This window comes from Brachycentrus maculatus, unplaced genomic scaffold (genome assembly GCF_059751285.1).
Source record: "Brachycentrus maculatus isolate JH-2025_06_01 unplaced genomic scaffold, ASM5975128v1 h1tg000559l, whole genome shotgun sequence".
NCBI classification, from domain to species: Eukaryota; Metazoa; Arthropoda; class Insecta; order Trichoptera; family Brachycentridae; genus Brachycentrus; species Brachycentrus maculatus.
In genome coordinates this window covers 819076-831450 of record NW_028281302.1, presented here as the reverse complement: position 1 = coordinate 831450, position 12375 = coordinate 819076, and the positions used below count along the sequence as shown (strand labels likewise).

Here is a 12375-nt window from a genome sequence, read left to right as displayed (position 1 = left end):
AGTTTAAGTACTTGAAATAGTACCCAACAAGAAATTCATTCACTGCATCATCCGTCGGAAACCTTTTGCGATTTTAATAAATAAAAATACTGATTTTCTGAATTATTTCGTTCATTTTCAGGACATTTTTGATACACATACAACAAAGAATTAGAAGGTAGGTACAATTTATGATTGTTTTCGTCATAGGGTACGCGGACAAAAAAAGTTTGGAGATCACTGGCGCAGTGTAATGAAATAAAAGTGCTTCCAACTGCGAACCGGCAACATTCACTCCGGTTGGAAGAAAAACGACTCTCGTAAAACGGATGTGCTGTTTGGGACGGGCGGAATACCGCGAATTTTAAATTTAACGCGTATTGTTGCACTCCAATAGACATATCGTAGTCATACAGGAGAAAGTGACCAAGTGCATTGTTTTACAAAATCGTGATCAGTGACTATTTGATATTTTACTAGCTTGATATTGCCCTGAAAAAATCCCAAAGGATTTTAAACTTGCAAGTGTAATATATATTGACTTAGTAAAAATTACTAACTGCATTGATGTTTATTTTTTTGACAAGCAAAAGTGACTTAAATGGCCCTCTTGAACATTTTACGTTTTGGCAGTTGGTCACTTTCTCCTGTACGACTACGATATAATGTTTCAAGGTTAACAAAATATGGTCCAATGAATTTGGCTTGTTAATATCGCTCACTTCTTTCAACAACGTCATATACCAAAAAACTTGCTTGTTCAGGAGATCGTTTTTAAAGTTTGAAAATAAAATAAAATGCATAAAAAATAAATATCAAGCCACTTATTGAACTTTTTACTGTGCAACAGATCTTTTTAGGTAAAACCTGAAGGTATTTTCTCCATTTGAAAAACATTTAGTATATTTAAAAAAATAATTAATCAAAACCCTTTCTACAAAATGCAAAAACAATACTTTCTGCCATGTAGCGGGTAAATATTAAGTTAAAAATATGCCGCTTTTGCTGGGATATAGTACATTTTCTGGGCATTCCGAAAACATGCACAACTGAAAATTTATGATTTTGGATATATAACGTTGTTGAAAGGAGTGAGCGATATGTACTCCGTTTATATTTATTTTACCTCTGATTTATTCGATTTTATTTTAATTATGTTCATATTTATTTTACTTTATACATATTAATGCTATACATATTCAAAAATATTTATTTTATTTATGTTCTGATTTATATTTAGTTACCCGATATAACAACTAGAGGTAAGATAATAGGCGTTCTATAAAAGACAATGGTTAGTCAACGATTATTTTAAACATAACAGTAAAAAAACCCTACCTACATGTTGTGTTATTATTTTTGCACCGAGCATAACATATTTTCATCTAATATGAGAACAGTCTTTTTGTTGTTGTCGATATATCGACAAATGTGAAGAATAAGTATTTACAGGGCTTACGACCTGTCGTAGGCTGGCATAAAAGTAACACCAAAGTGCAGAAACCTGGATTTGTGAACAAGGATTTGGACACACCAAAAATGTTGCGAATAATCAATTATTCAATAAATAAAATCAAAATATATAGCACAATTCTCGCAAAATACTACCACATGGTGCTTTTATTACTTATTATTACAATATTAATGACAAAACCAACTGCCAAATTGACGTTTCTTGTACGATAGAAGGCATCAAGTGCAAGAAATATATTGATAAGTATACCATATTTCTACTTATTTTCGTTAAAAACTTCGGTAAGCGTTAAACGAAATTGGGATGCGTTTAAATTAATTTTAAGTATACGGGGTACACGGCTGTCCAAACTCAAAACACAGTAAGGGACATTTTTTTGTTGTACGTTTTTTTTGCATTTTTGGACTAAGTAGACTCTACTTAGTAAAAAAAAAAAACAAAAAAAAACGCACTACAAAAAAATGTATTACTGTGTTTTAAGTTTGGATAGCCGTACAGAGCGACGGTAATTCAATAGCGTTTTGAATGGATAAGGGTACAGCGAGTGAGGATTGGTCAGAACCGTGTTTAAATCGAGATTTTTTGTTTCAAGGTCAAATGTTAACGGGATTTCTGAATACGGATATATTAAGCCGACAATTCGAATCGGTGTAAGCGAATAACGGGAAAAAATAAGAATAATATAGCTCGTGCAGTGAGGAGTAAAGATTTGGGACATTGCAGTTGGAACAGAGTTGTGAATTCGTGCATTGTGTGCCTGACTGGTGCGTGGGTGAATACTGAAAATGGTAGAGAAAGGTTTGTGGATAGGGGAAGGGAGGGGTGGGGAGGGTAACCAGCCCACCTGACATAAATGGTAATGCTTCAACCGAGTGGACTATACATGCACTCACTTTATTCCTTCCATTTGTACCGATCTTTCCTCTAAACCCTTTCACTACACGATCCCGGAAATTAATTTCTTAAAAATATATCAAAAATGCAATATTTTTACATTATATCGTATATTGATTTAAATTAATAACGAGATGTAGTACCCGGCCACGCATTGCTGCGGCTCAGTCTAGTTAAATGGAAAATAAAGAAGATAGAAACGTTTTTTTATAATCTGTTTAATTGCACATTCGTTGAAAAGCAATGAAAATATTTCAAATGTACAAAACAACAGTGCAATTAAAAACCTGGAAAATGCGTAAAAAATACAGCTGTAGTCAAGAAGCACGCTGTCCGCCATTAGAAATGTTAAGTTTTGCGCGTGTCACACTAACGTTCAACACATGGCACTGCCATAGCGGTAAAAAAACTAGTTTTTACCCGTCACAGGTAAAAAGCATTTCACACATAAAAACACGCGCGTATTCAAATGCAATATTGGGTCAAATTTTGAGACAAACGGTGAATTACTTTAGAAGGTTTATGATTTTGAACAAACGAACATTGTAACAACTGTAAATACCCAGACTTCACATTATTCTTCATCTATGTTGAGATAACAAATATGAAAAGCAGAATCGTATTCGAATGCAAAGTTGTGTCAAAATTTCAAAGCAATCGTTGAATCACTTCAGGAGATCAGAGATTTTGACAAACAAATATTTAGATTTTAATTTATATAGATAACATGTATACAGGAATAAAATTTTTAACGTAAAACTTTATTTTCTACAAAAACGTTGGAATTTGTATTTTGTTTGCATCTTGCATCGGATATAACGCCAGATAAAAAAAGGATGCTGTCACTATGGCACAAACTACCTACCGTAAACAAGTAAAGAGCTCAAAACCTGTATTTTACACAGGAAGTGAGTTGTATGTATATAGAACAAATAACAAAATAATAATACGAGGGCCGACCCAAATGTACCAATAAAAAGTAAATTTTACACACTTAATTAAATGATTTTTTTTTGAAAATTTACACACTTATGTACCATGTTATGAGCCGAAAAATAAAAAAAATTGGTTAAAAACGGTAATGTTCGGAAGTTTTTTTGACGTTTTTAGTCTCCCGATTTTTACGTTTCAGCGATTTTTTAAAAACAATTTTATTGTTCGGCTCATAAAATGGTACATAAGTGTGTAAATTTTCAAAAAAAAATCATTTAATTAAGTGTGTAAAATTTACTTTTTATTGTTACTTTTGGGTCGGCCCTCGTACATCCTACAAAAGGAAAAAAAAACGGAATAATAATTGAACGTTAAACGTATTTTTGAAGTCGCATTGTAACGATGAGAAGTCGTTTAAATTAGAAAGAAAAAAATATATTTTACATTTTTGACATCTTTACAAAGGTGAAGAAGGATAATATGGAAGTCTGGGCATTTACAGGGCTTATGACCTGTCATAGGCTCGTTAAGTGATCACTTGACACACTTGTAACATTCACCGTAACAAGCCTATGAGAGGTCGTAAGCCCTGTAAATGCTTAAGACTTGCATATTCTTCTTCACGTACGTTGAGATGTCTGCGTGATGGTTAGTCAGTTTTTAAGATAATATAGAAAAATAAATGTCTCTTCATTTATATGGACTGCTGTTTTTAAGTGCAAATTTCAGTAAGGTTACAAATTTTTTCTTCCCGTCCTTATCCGCACCCAAGTGGTGCATAGGGCACCGCATCTGGACGTGGCGGCATCAACTCAATCGTTGATTATATACAGCCAGTATTATTATTCCTATGCCACAGATTTTTGGATGTGGAATATGTTTGAAGGATTTAAAAATGACAATGAAAAAATTTGTAAGAATATCAGTATCCCATTGTCATAATATTTCATATTTATGAGAAGACGATAAAAAATAATAGCAAATAAAAAATAATAATAAAATATTCTAATACAGTTTATGAAGGATGAAGGATGAAAGTAGACTGAATGCAGTCGAAATGCGATCTCTCAGAAGAATGTGCGACAAAACGACGTATGATAGATGTGCGAATAGTGAAATAAGGAAGGAATGCAAAGCTGAGATAGGCATTATCGATAAAATTAAGAAAGGTGTGTTGAGATGGTTTGGACATGTAGAACGAATGAGTGAGGAAAGAACGGTAAAACAAATTTATGAGGCGAATGTTAGCGGGAAAAGAAGCAGAGGAAGACCGAGAAAAACATGGCACGATCAGGTATGCCAAATACTTGAAAGTGGTCAGGTTAGGAGTCGTAACAATCGGCGGGTATGTATGAGGAGATGCATGAACGTGGAAGAGGCGAAGAATGTTTGCAAGGACAGAGTGGTGTGGCGCTCTATTCTCTCTGCCTACCCCTGCGGGGAAGCGGCGTGATGGTTAGTGAGTTTTTTTAGTTAGTTCAGTTTATGAACAATATGCATACGATACATAAACGTGGAAGAAATGAAACTCTTTAGTATCGATGCATCCAATTATCTTAAGATTTTAAATTAATTAATATACGGAGTACTGTGGAATTAATAGTCTATACACGTGGTAATAATGCTGATTTTTATAAATACATATTATCATATACGTAGACTGCTTACAACCATATAAAAATACTCCAAAATGCAGTAAAATATCATGGTTTCGTTACAAGTAATAATGAATAAAATTTTAATTTGATTGTAAATTCATATACGGAGTATACGCTGGAATTAATACTCAATTATTTTTAAATTGACACACGTGGTAACATGCTGTTTTCTTATTTTAAATAATTATTATTGACTGCTTACAACAATATAAGATGACTGCAAAATGCAGTAAATAAACATCATGGTTTCGTTACAGTTATCAATAAACAAAATTGAAACAAAGCACCGGGTTTGTCAGTCCCATAAGTGTAAAACAAAAATTAAACTCAAAGAATGAACAGGGTCTTCAAATGAAAGTAGGTCTTCCTGAATACAAAAGAAAAAATAAGTTTCAATACAATAACAAATGAAAAAAGCAATAGAACAATAACGAATCCTGTAAATTCATATTGACCTTAGTCCGGAATACAATAAAATGACAACAATATAAATATTTCAGAATAAGTACCAAAAAATTATTTTACTTTATCTAGCAAAATGATAATTACGAGTATTATTACAAGATAATATTTAACGAATACAAGAAAGTTATTTGATAAAAATAACGATTTACTCGAGATCGAGTTTACTACAAGCTTTCATTTACGAAATACGAAAGAAAGAAAAAACAAATTCGACATCTTACACAAAGGTGTACACATGTTTGGAACAGTTTTATTGGCGATGAATTTTAAATGAAGAAACGGTTTTAATACTCACATTAGTGCAGATTATTATTTTCCAGATTAACAAGCACCAACCACGGCAGAATAATATAACGAATTGTCAATTCAACGGTCAACGTTTTATATTTATAAACTTTCAAACACACGTACTGACGTATATATCTTTATTGTGCAAAGCTTCTGCGTGAAGTTTCTTCAAAAGCAACAATAACATTTTGTCTACGATTTCATTGGTTCGCTGTTTAAAATAACAATTGCTGATTGGTTCAATATTGTAAATAAGAGAGATAATCGCGCATGCGCGAAACGCGGGAACAGTTTGAAATCATCGTTGCATTTTTTGAAACGTCAGTGAACTGTCAAGTTATGACTCATGCTATGAGATTATTTTAAGTATAATTTATAAATTACAGCTGATTTTGCTTATGTAATATTTGAAATGACATTATATAACGTCAAAAATGAAGCCTTTTGTATTCTCATTCTTAAATATTTTGTTGCTAAGCACAATTCCTAACTGTTGCTTTGTTTATCCTGCAATTTATCATATGTGTAACCTTTGTAATATTTTTAGTAATCGTTCCAACTGTCTCAACGGTTGTAATGCCCTTGCAATGTCAAATGAATAAACCTGTTACTCAACGGAAACAATGATATTCTAAATATTATATGTGTGGGCGTGTAATTTTAAGCCAACAAATTGTTAGGATGGAGATTCCAATTCTGGGGTAGAAGGTTCTAATTATTATACAATTTTTTTGACAATCAGATTTTATTTTTCCACATTGTCTAAGCATTGATTACAATTCTCATAATTAGAAACATTAGATTAAAATTCATTGCCTCAACATCAATCTATTATACCAATTAATAAAATATTTACAACATTTTGAGTGAGTCCAAATACTTTGTCACAAAATCTGGATTATCTCCAATTACAGGAGTTATTTTCACACTATTTTTTGACATCTCATCAAAGATGAAGAAGAATATGGAAGTCTGGAATATGAATATATGTCTATGAAGTGAAGTTCTAGTGATTCAAGAATAATGTTTCAAAATTGATTCATATATATACAATAGAACTTCCAAGAATTTGAGTAGTGTGGTTGTCAATAATGGGTAGAATTGGTGAATGTTACACGTGTGTAAAGTGATCACTTAAACCAGCCTATGATCGTCGTCAGCCCCATAAATGCCCAGACTTTCATATTCTTTTTCAACTTTGATGAGATGTCAAAAAATAATATGATAAAATATTTAACTATCATTCACTGTCAAAAAATATGTACATTGTTTTAGAATTGAACCTCAGTCTTTCTGATGTCTGGTAAAGTGTTTTATCCGCTGAGCTAAAAAGACCGGTCTCTTAATGTGAACTTAATGAATAGGCGTTTTGGAAAAAAGCATCATTAATAATAAAAATAATAATTTTGGATAATTTAAACAGTGCCATTTTTGTAAAATACTACCTGAAGGGCGTTTATGCACATGTGGACTATGATATGAAAATGATTCTGAGTATTTTTATAATGATCCTTCTTTGTATCCATAGTGCAGTAGATAGCATGGTCGAGATCTCCTAGGTTTTTTACCAGCTTTAATATTTAATTTTTTATCTAAGTTTTACTCAATAAATACCACTTTTTCTTAAAATCTATTGTAACACATGTTTCGATGCATTCCGCATTATTTTCAAATACTGTATAAAATGATGTGGAATGCATCCAAACACTTTTCACAATAGATTTTAAAAATGGTAGTATTTACCAAGTAAAACTTATATTGAAAATGTTACCACAAAGATTGACTCCCAAATCAATTGATTAAATTAATATTTATGTTGTAGAAAATGTTATATGGACTGGTACTTAAAGTTAAGGATGAATTAACAAAATAAGAAAATGCATATATATATTCATTAGAATCCGAAACATACTAACCATCGACAACCTAAAAAGAGTTTACTATGCTATCGTTCACTCACTACTACAGTATGGCATTATTGCATGGGGAGGCTCATACAACAACATACTGAACTCAGTGAAAATAGTACAGAAAACCATAATTAAAGTCATCTTGAAAAAAAAAAACATATTTCCAACAAAATTATTATTTAAAAAATTTCAAGTCCCAAATATAGAATCCATTTATAAAAAAACCGCAGTTTTTCAAATACTAAAGGGTGACAACTATTTAAATTTAACAAAGAATTTATCATCGAGATTCTCAAACGATTTTTCTATTCCAAAATGCAACACCAAGCAATTTCAGCAAAACTTCAAATATTTGGCAATCAAACATTTCAATAAACTCCCTAAAGAAATAAAAAAAATAGATGATATAAAAATCCTCAAGAAAAAAATTAAAGCTCTATACATTTAAATCTTTAAAAAAATATATTAAAAAAACTATTATATCTTTTATTATATAACATTAAACCACGAGTGTAAGTCCCTTTCCAAGCACAAGAGCACAGACTCTTTTATGGAGAGGCACAGCGAATCGAAATATAAAAGTTCTACATATGTATAAATGATTCAAATGTTATTATGTTATAAATAAAAATGTAAATATATTAAATGAATAAAAAAAAAAAAAAAAAAAAAAAAATTGTGGCCTTAGAAGAAAAAAAATATATGGTGACAGAGATCTTTTAAGATATTCTGACACTATCACCATGATATGAAATCATTTATCTCACAGCTGTTAAAATACCTAAATGATTCATTATAGTTTTTATGACTTTCATTCTTCTATCTTTGAAATAAGGCCCATTGTTATAAATACTAAACTTATTTTTATATTACTTTTACATAAGTAGTAACATCCATTTTTGTTGAAATGCATGGGTGTTATTGCACCAACAGTCTAATTACTATTATTTTACCTACAGAACAAGACACTCAATTAAGAAATAGCCGCAAAAAAGTAAAACCACCTACACATACTTGTATTCTTGATCAGAGACTTGGCATGTAAATATGTATTTACATTTTCAACAAATTTTGCAATCACACTATAGTCTTTGTATTGTGACAAATAACAGGATGGCAGGTGTTAGACTACTTCAGGTGTCTAAATTTTTAATCAACAAAAAACAATACTGGATTTACTTGGACTCTAGGAAACATACTTCCCAAATATACAAAATCATCTACCTGTTCCAATTCAAACAATAATCTCATATTATTTTTTGACATCTCATTAAAGATGAAGAAGAATATGAAAGTCTGGGCATTTACGGGGCTGACTTAAGTGATCACTTTACACACGTGTAACATTCACTAATTGTACCCATTATTGACAACCACACTACTCAAATTCTTGGAAGTTCTGTATATATGAACCAATTTAGAAACCTTGCTCTTGAATCACTAGAACTTCACTAGAGACATCTATTGGTGAGATGAAAAGAAGCTTTTTACTGAGCAGAAACTCTTATATTAGTAATATAAAAAATAACTCTTTTAATTGGAGATAATTTCGAACTATTTTCGAATTTCGAAGTATTTGGACACACTCAAAATGTTATAAAAAAGTAATCTAATTTGCATATTTTTCACCTTCAGGTAAATGGGTAGGTGGTCTCAGAGTCCTCTAAAATTCAACAAAATTGTAGATTCTTTATATTTCATGACTTATAGCGACATTCTTGATGATCTTGTCACTCAATATTTTCATCTTGTATTTTGAAACTTTATTTCCATTTCTCAGTGACCAAAAATGGTGGAGGACAATGAGTCATTGACCAATTGTGTATATGTCCCTATATATGTCCCCTACTACATTTAAGTCATTTAAAAATGTGTGTAAAGTGATCACTTAAATCAGCCTATGATGGCCTTTTTTTTTCTCTTTCACTTTTTTGCACCCTGCTTATAAATGCAAGGTCATGCTACGGGTAAGGGATTCTTACTCTTTTACTATACTGCTTTCCAGTATGCATTATGTGGGAGAAAATAAAGAGGGTAGAGCAGCGTTCAGCCGCTCCACTCCACTACATTTTAGCTCCATAAATATTGGTCATAGTTGTTCTACAATTCCCGGCTTCGACGTTTATCCTCCTTCATTGTAGTTTTTCATCTCCACAACTATACTTTCCAGGTAGTCCATGTACAACTTGGTGACCACTCCGCTTCTTAGCATCTCCTGGTTCAGGGAGTCAATGTTGTGAGCATCACACTCCAGTTGGAGAATCCACCTGTTTCGCTCAAACATTGGGCAAGATCTCAGTACGTGTTCCACAGACTGAGCAGTGGTGCCATCACACAGGCAGCACGGATCAGGACGAAGGCCTATGATGGTCATAAGCCCCGTAAACGCCCAGACTTCCATATTCTTCTTCATCCATGTTGTGATGTCAAAAAATAATAAATAAAATAACTTCTATAATTGGAGATAATCCAGATTTGTGAACAAGTATTAAGACACATTCAAAATGTTCCTTTAAAAAATGCTTTAAATGAGAAAATAATTCAAATATGTATTTAGTTCAGAAATCTAGGAGTAAGTTTTTAAGTTAGTATGTAGTTTGCCTCCGTAGTGTAATGTTCAGCTGCTCGGCTACCGTACTGGAGGTCCCAGGTTCGATTCGCAGGGGGGGGTCAAATAAATATAAGTGATTTTTTTACTCTAATATTGATTCAATATTTCCTTAGACTGGTAACTGAAGCGGAGAGCTAATCACCTTTCCTTCATATGTTAACGATCAAGATAACTTTGTGTTTATTTAATGCAGTGCCCTATGCACCAACGGGTGCGGATAAGGGTTTTAAGAAGAAGTTTTTAGGTACTAGATTTGATTTTTGGGTAGATGTATATAAAGGTGGAGACTGACCGGAGCATTTCGCCGTAACGTAACACGTTACGATGCGAGCATTCAGGCAGTCAGTACACTGAGCCAAGCGCTCCATCCATAGTTTCGGATGCTCGGTGATGCTCGCCGCCAGCGATGTTACGAGGAAATGCTCCGGTCAGTCTCCATCTTTATGTATATAGTAAATAAATCATTTTTGAAATCCTACCAATTTGATGCTGTCAGAGCAATGAAACGAGCGTTGATCCTCAAAATTAAGCAGTTTAAAGTATCAACAAGAATATTATTTGATTTAAATCACATAGAACAAACTTCTACCAAGAAGTTTTACTACTAACTAATTCGAATGATTTTTTTATTCATGTATTTATCTTCTGTTTTAATCACTGAAACAGGCTTTATCCAATTCTCCTTAGATAAGACTGGCTGCGAATCCGATTCCTAGATTTTTGGTTTGATCTTATCGATACATTGAATAAGAAATCAAATCAGTTATTTTTGAAGGAGATATAAAATGACGAATCATATTTGTAGAATGAGTTCATTCAAAGTGTGTATTTTAGTTGAGGTAGCCACATTTTCCACAGACTGGTTTGGAACAATTTGCCTAAGAAATGGACATCGCCTCCCAAAATTGTACAAGTTTCAAAAGTGTTACATAAGGACAAAGTTTTTGCACTCCAAATTAATGATAATTTAACGTCTTAACTTTCAGGAACTATAAATACTTTGAAATTTCATTTTATGGATTATTAAAAAAAAAAGAATTGGGTTATATACACAAATATTTATATTTCATCCTTTTTTTGTGGGCCTAAGTGGCTCGTTTTAGGGTGTGGTAGAGCGGGCTTGAAACCAGAAACGCTGACTCCACCACACCTGACCACAACCCGATTATTGATAACTTGTTTCACTCACTCCTTTCAAGAACATCATTATTAAAAAATTGACAATTTTCTGTTGTGCATGTTTTCGGAATGCCCAGAAAATGTACTTTATCCCAGCAAAAGCGGAAACTTAATATTTATCCGCTACAGGGCAGAAAGTGTTATGTTTGCATTTCGAAGAAAAGGTATTGTTTAATTATTTTTTTAAATATACTAAATATTTTTCAAATGGAGAAAAAACCTTCAGGTTTTACCTAAAAAGATCTGTTGTACAGTAAAAAGTTCAATAAGTGGCTTGATATTTATTTTTAAAATATTGAATTATATTTTTAGGACTTTAAAAACATTCTCCTGAAAAATAAAGAATTTTTGATTTATGACGTTCTTGAAAGGATTTATCACATAAAATGTGTGAAACTTAATTTTAATCTTTTTCGATAAAATATCTTGGTATTTCCAAATGGCCAAACACTATTACTGTCAGTGAATACCAGTCCGGGATGATAAAATAAATATTAGAGAGAAAATCCCTAATATTTATTCTGAACCCCCTGGGAATCGAATCCAGGACATCCAGTATGGTAGCTTAATGCGCTAACCACTTCACTATGGAGGCGGACAAACATTAGTATATTATATATTTACCACTTTGTTGCCTTCTCCTAAATAAAGTATAAAACTGTTTTTATGCGGGTGTAACTTTGATATTAAAAATAAAATTTGTAATAAAATACATATGTCAAAGGAAGACAGCTAAGTATGTCATTTTAGAAGTGTGTTAGCTTGTATGTCAATAAGCAACAGTTGTGTCAGTAAACATAGTCGAATTACAGCATCATAAAATACTGTGTAATTAGAAACAGTAAATATTTTGTCGAAAATTGTAATAATTATAATTTTAACCAGACCCCATGACTGAAATCTGTCATATTAACCCTTTCTTATTTATCACATCAAACTGAGATTTTTCATTGAGAACCATAATTTTTTTTAAAGTTATTTGCA

General features: G+C 32.1%; 1 protein-coding gene across 1 annotated transcript in view; it reads right to left on the bottom strand.

Annotated features, from left to right (window-relative positions):
- Positions 1 to 5766, bottom strand: part of stai (stathmin) — a 90962-nt gene extending 85196 nt beyond the window's left edge. The window contains exon 1 of the mRNA XM_088273176.1: positions 5699 to 5766. The gene's annotated coding sequence lies outside the window, so the exon portion shown is untranslated. The remainder of the gene's footprint in view (positions 1 to 5698) is intronic.
- Positions 5767 to 12375: the final 6609 nt, after the last annotated feature.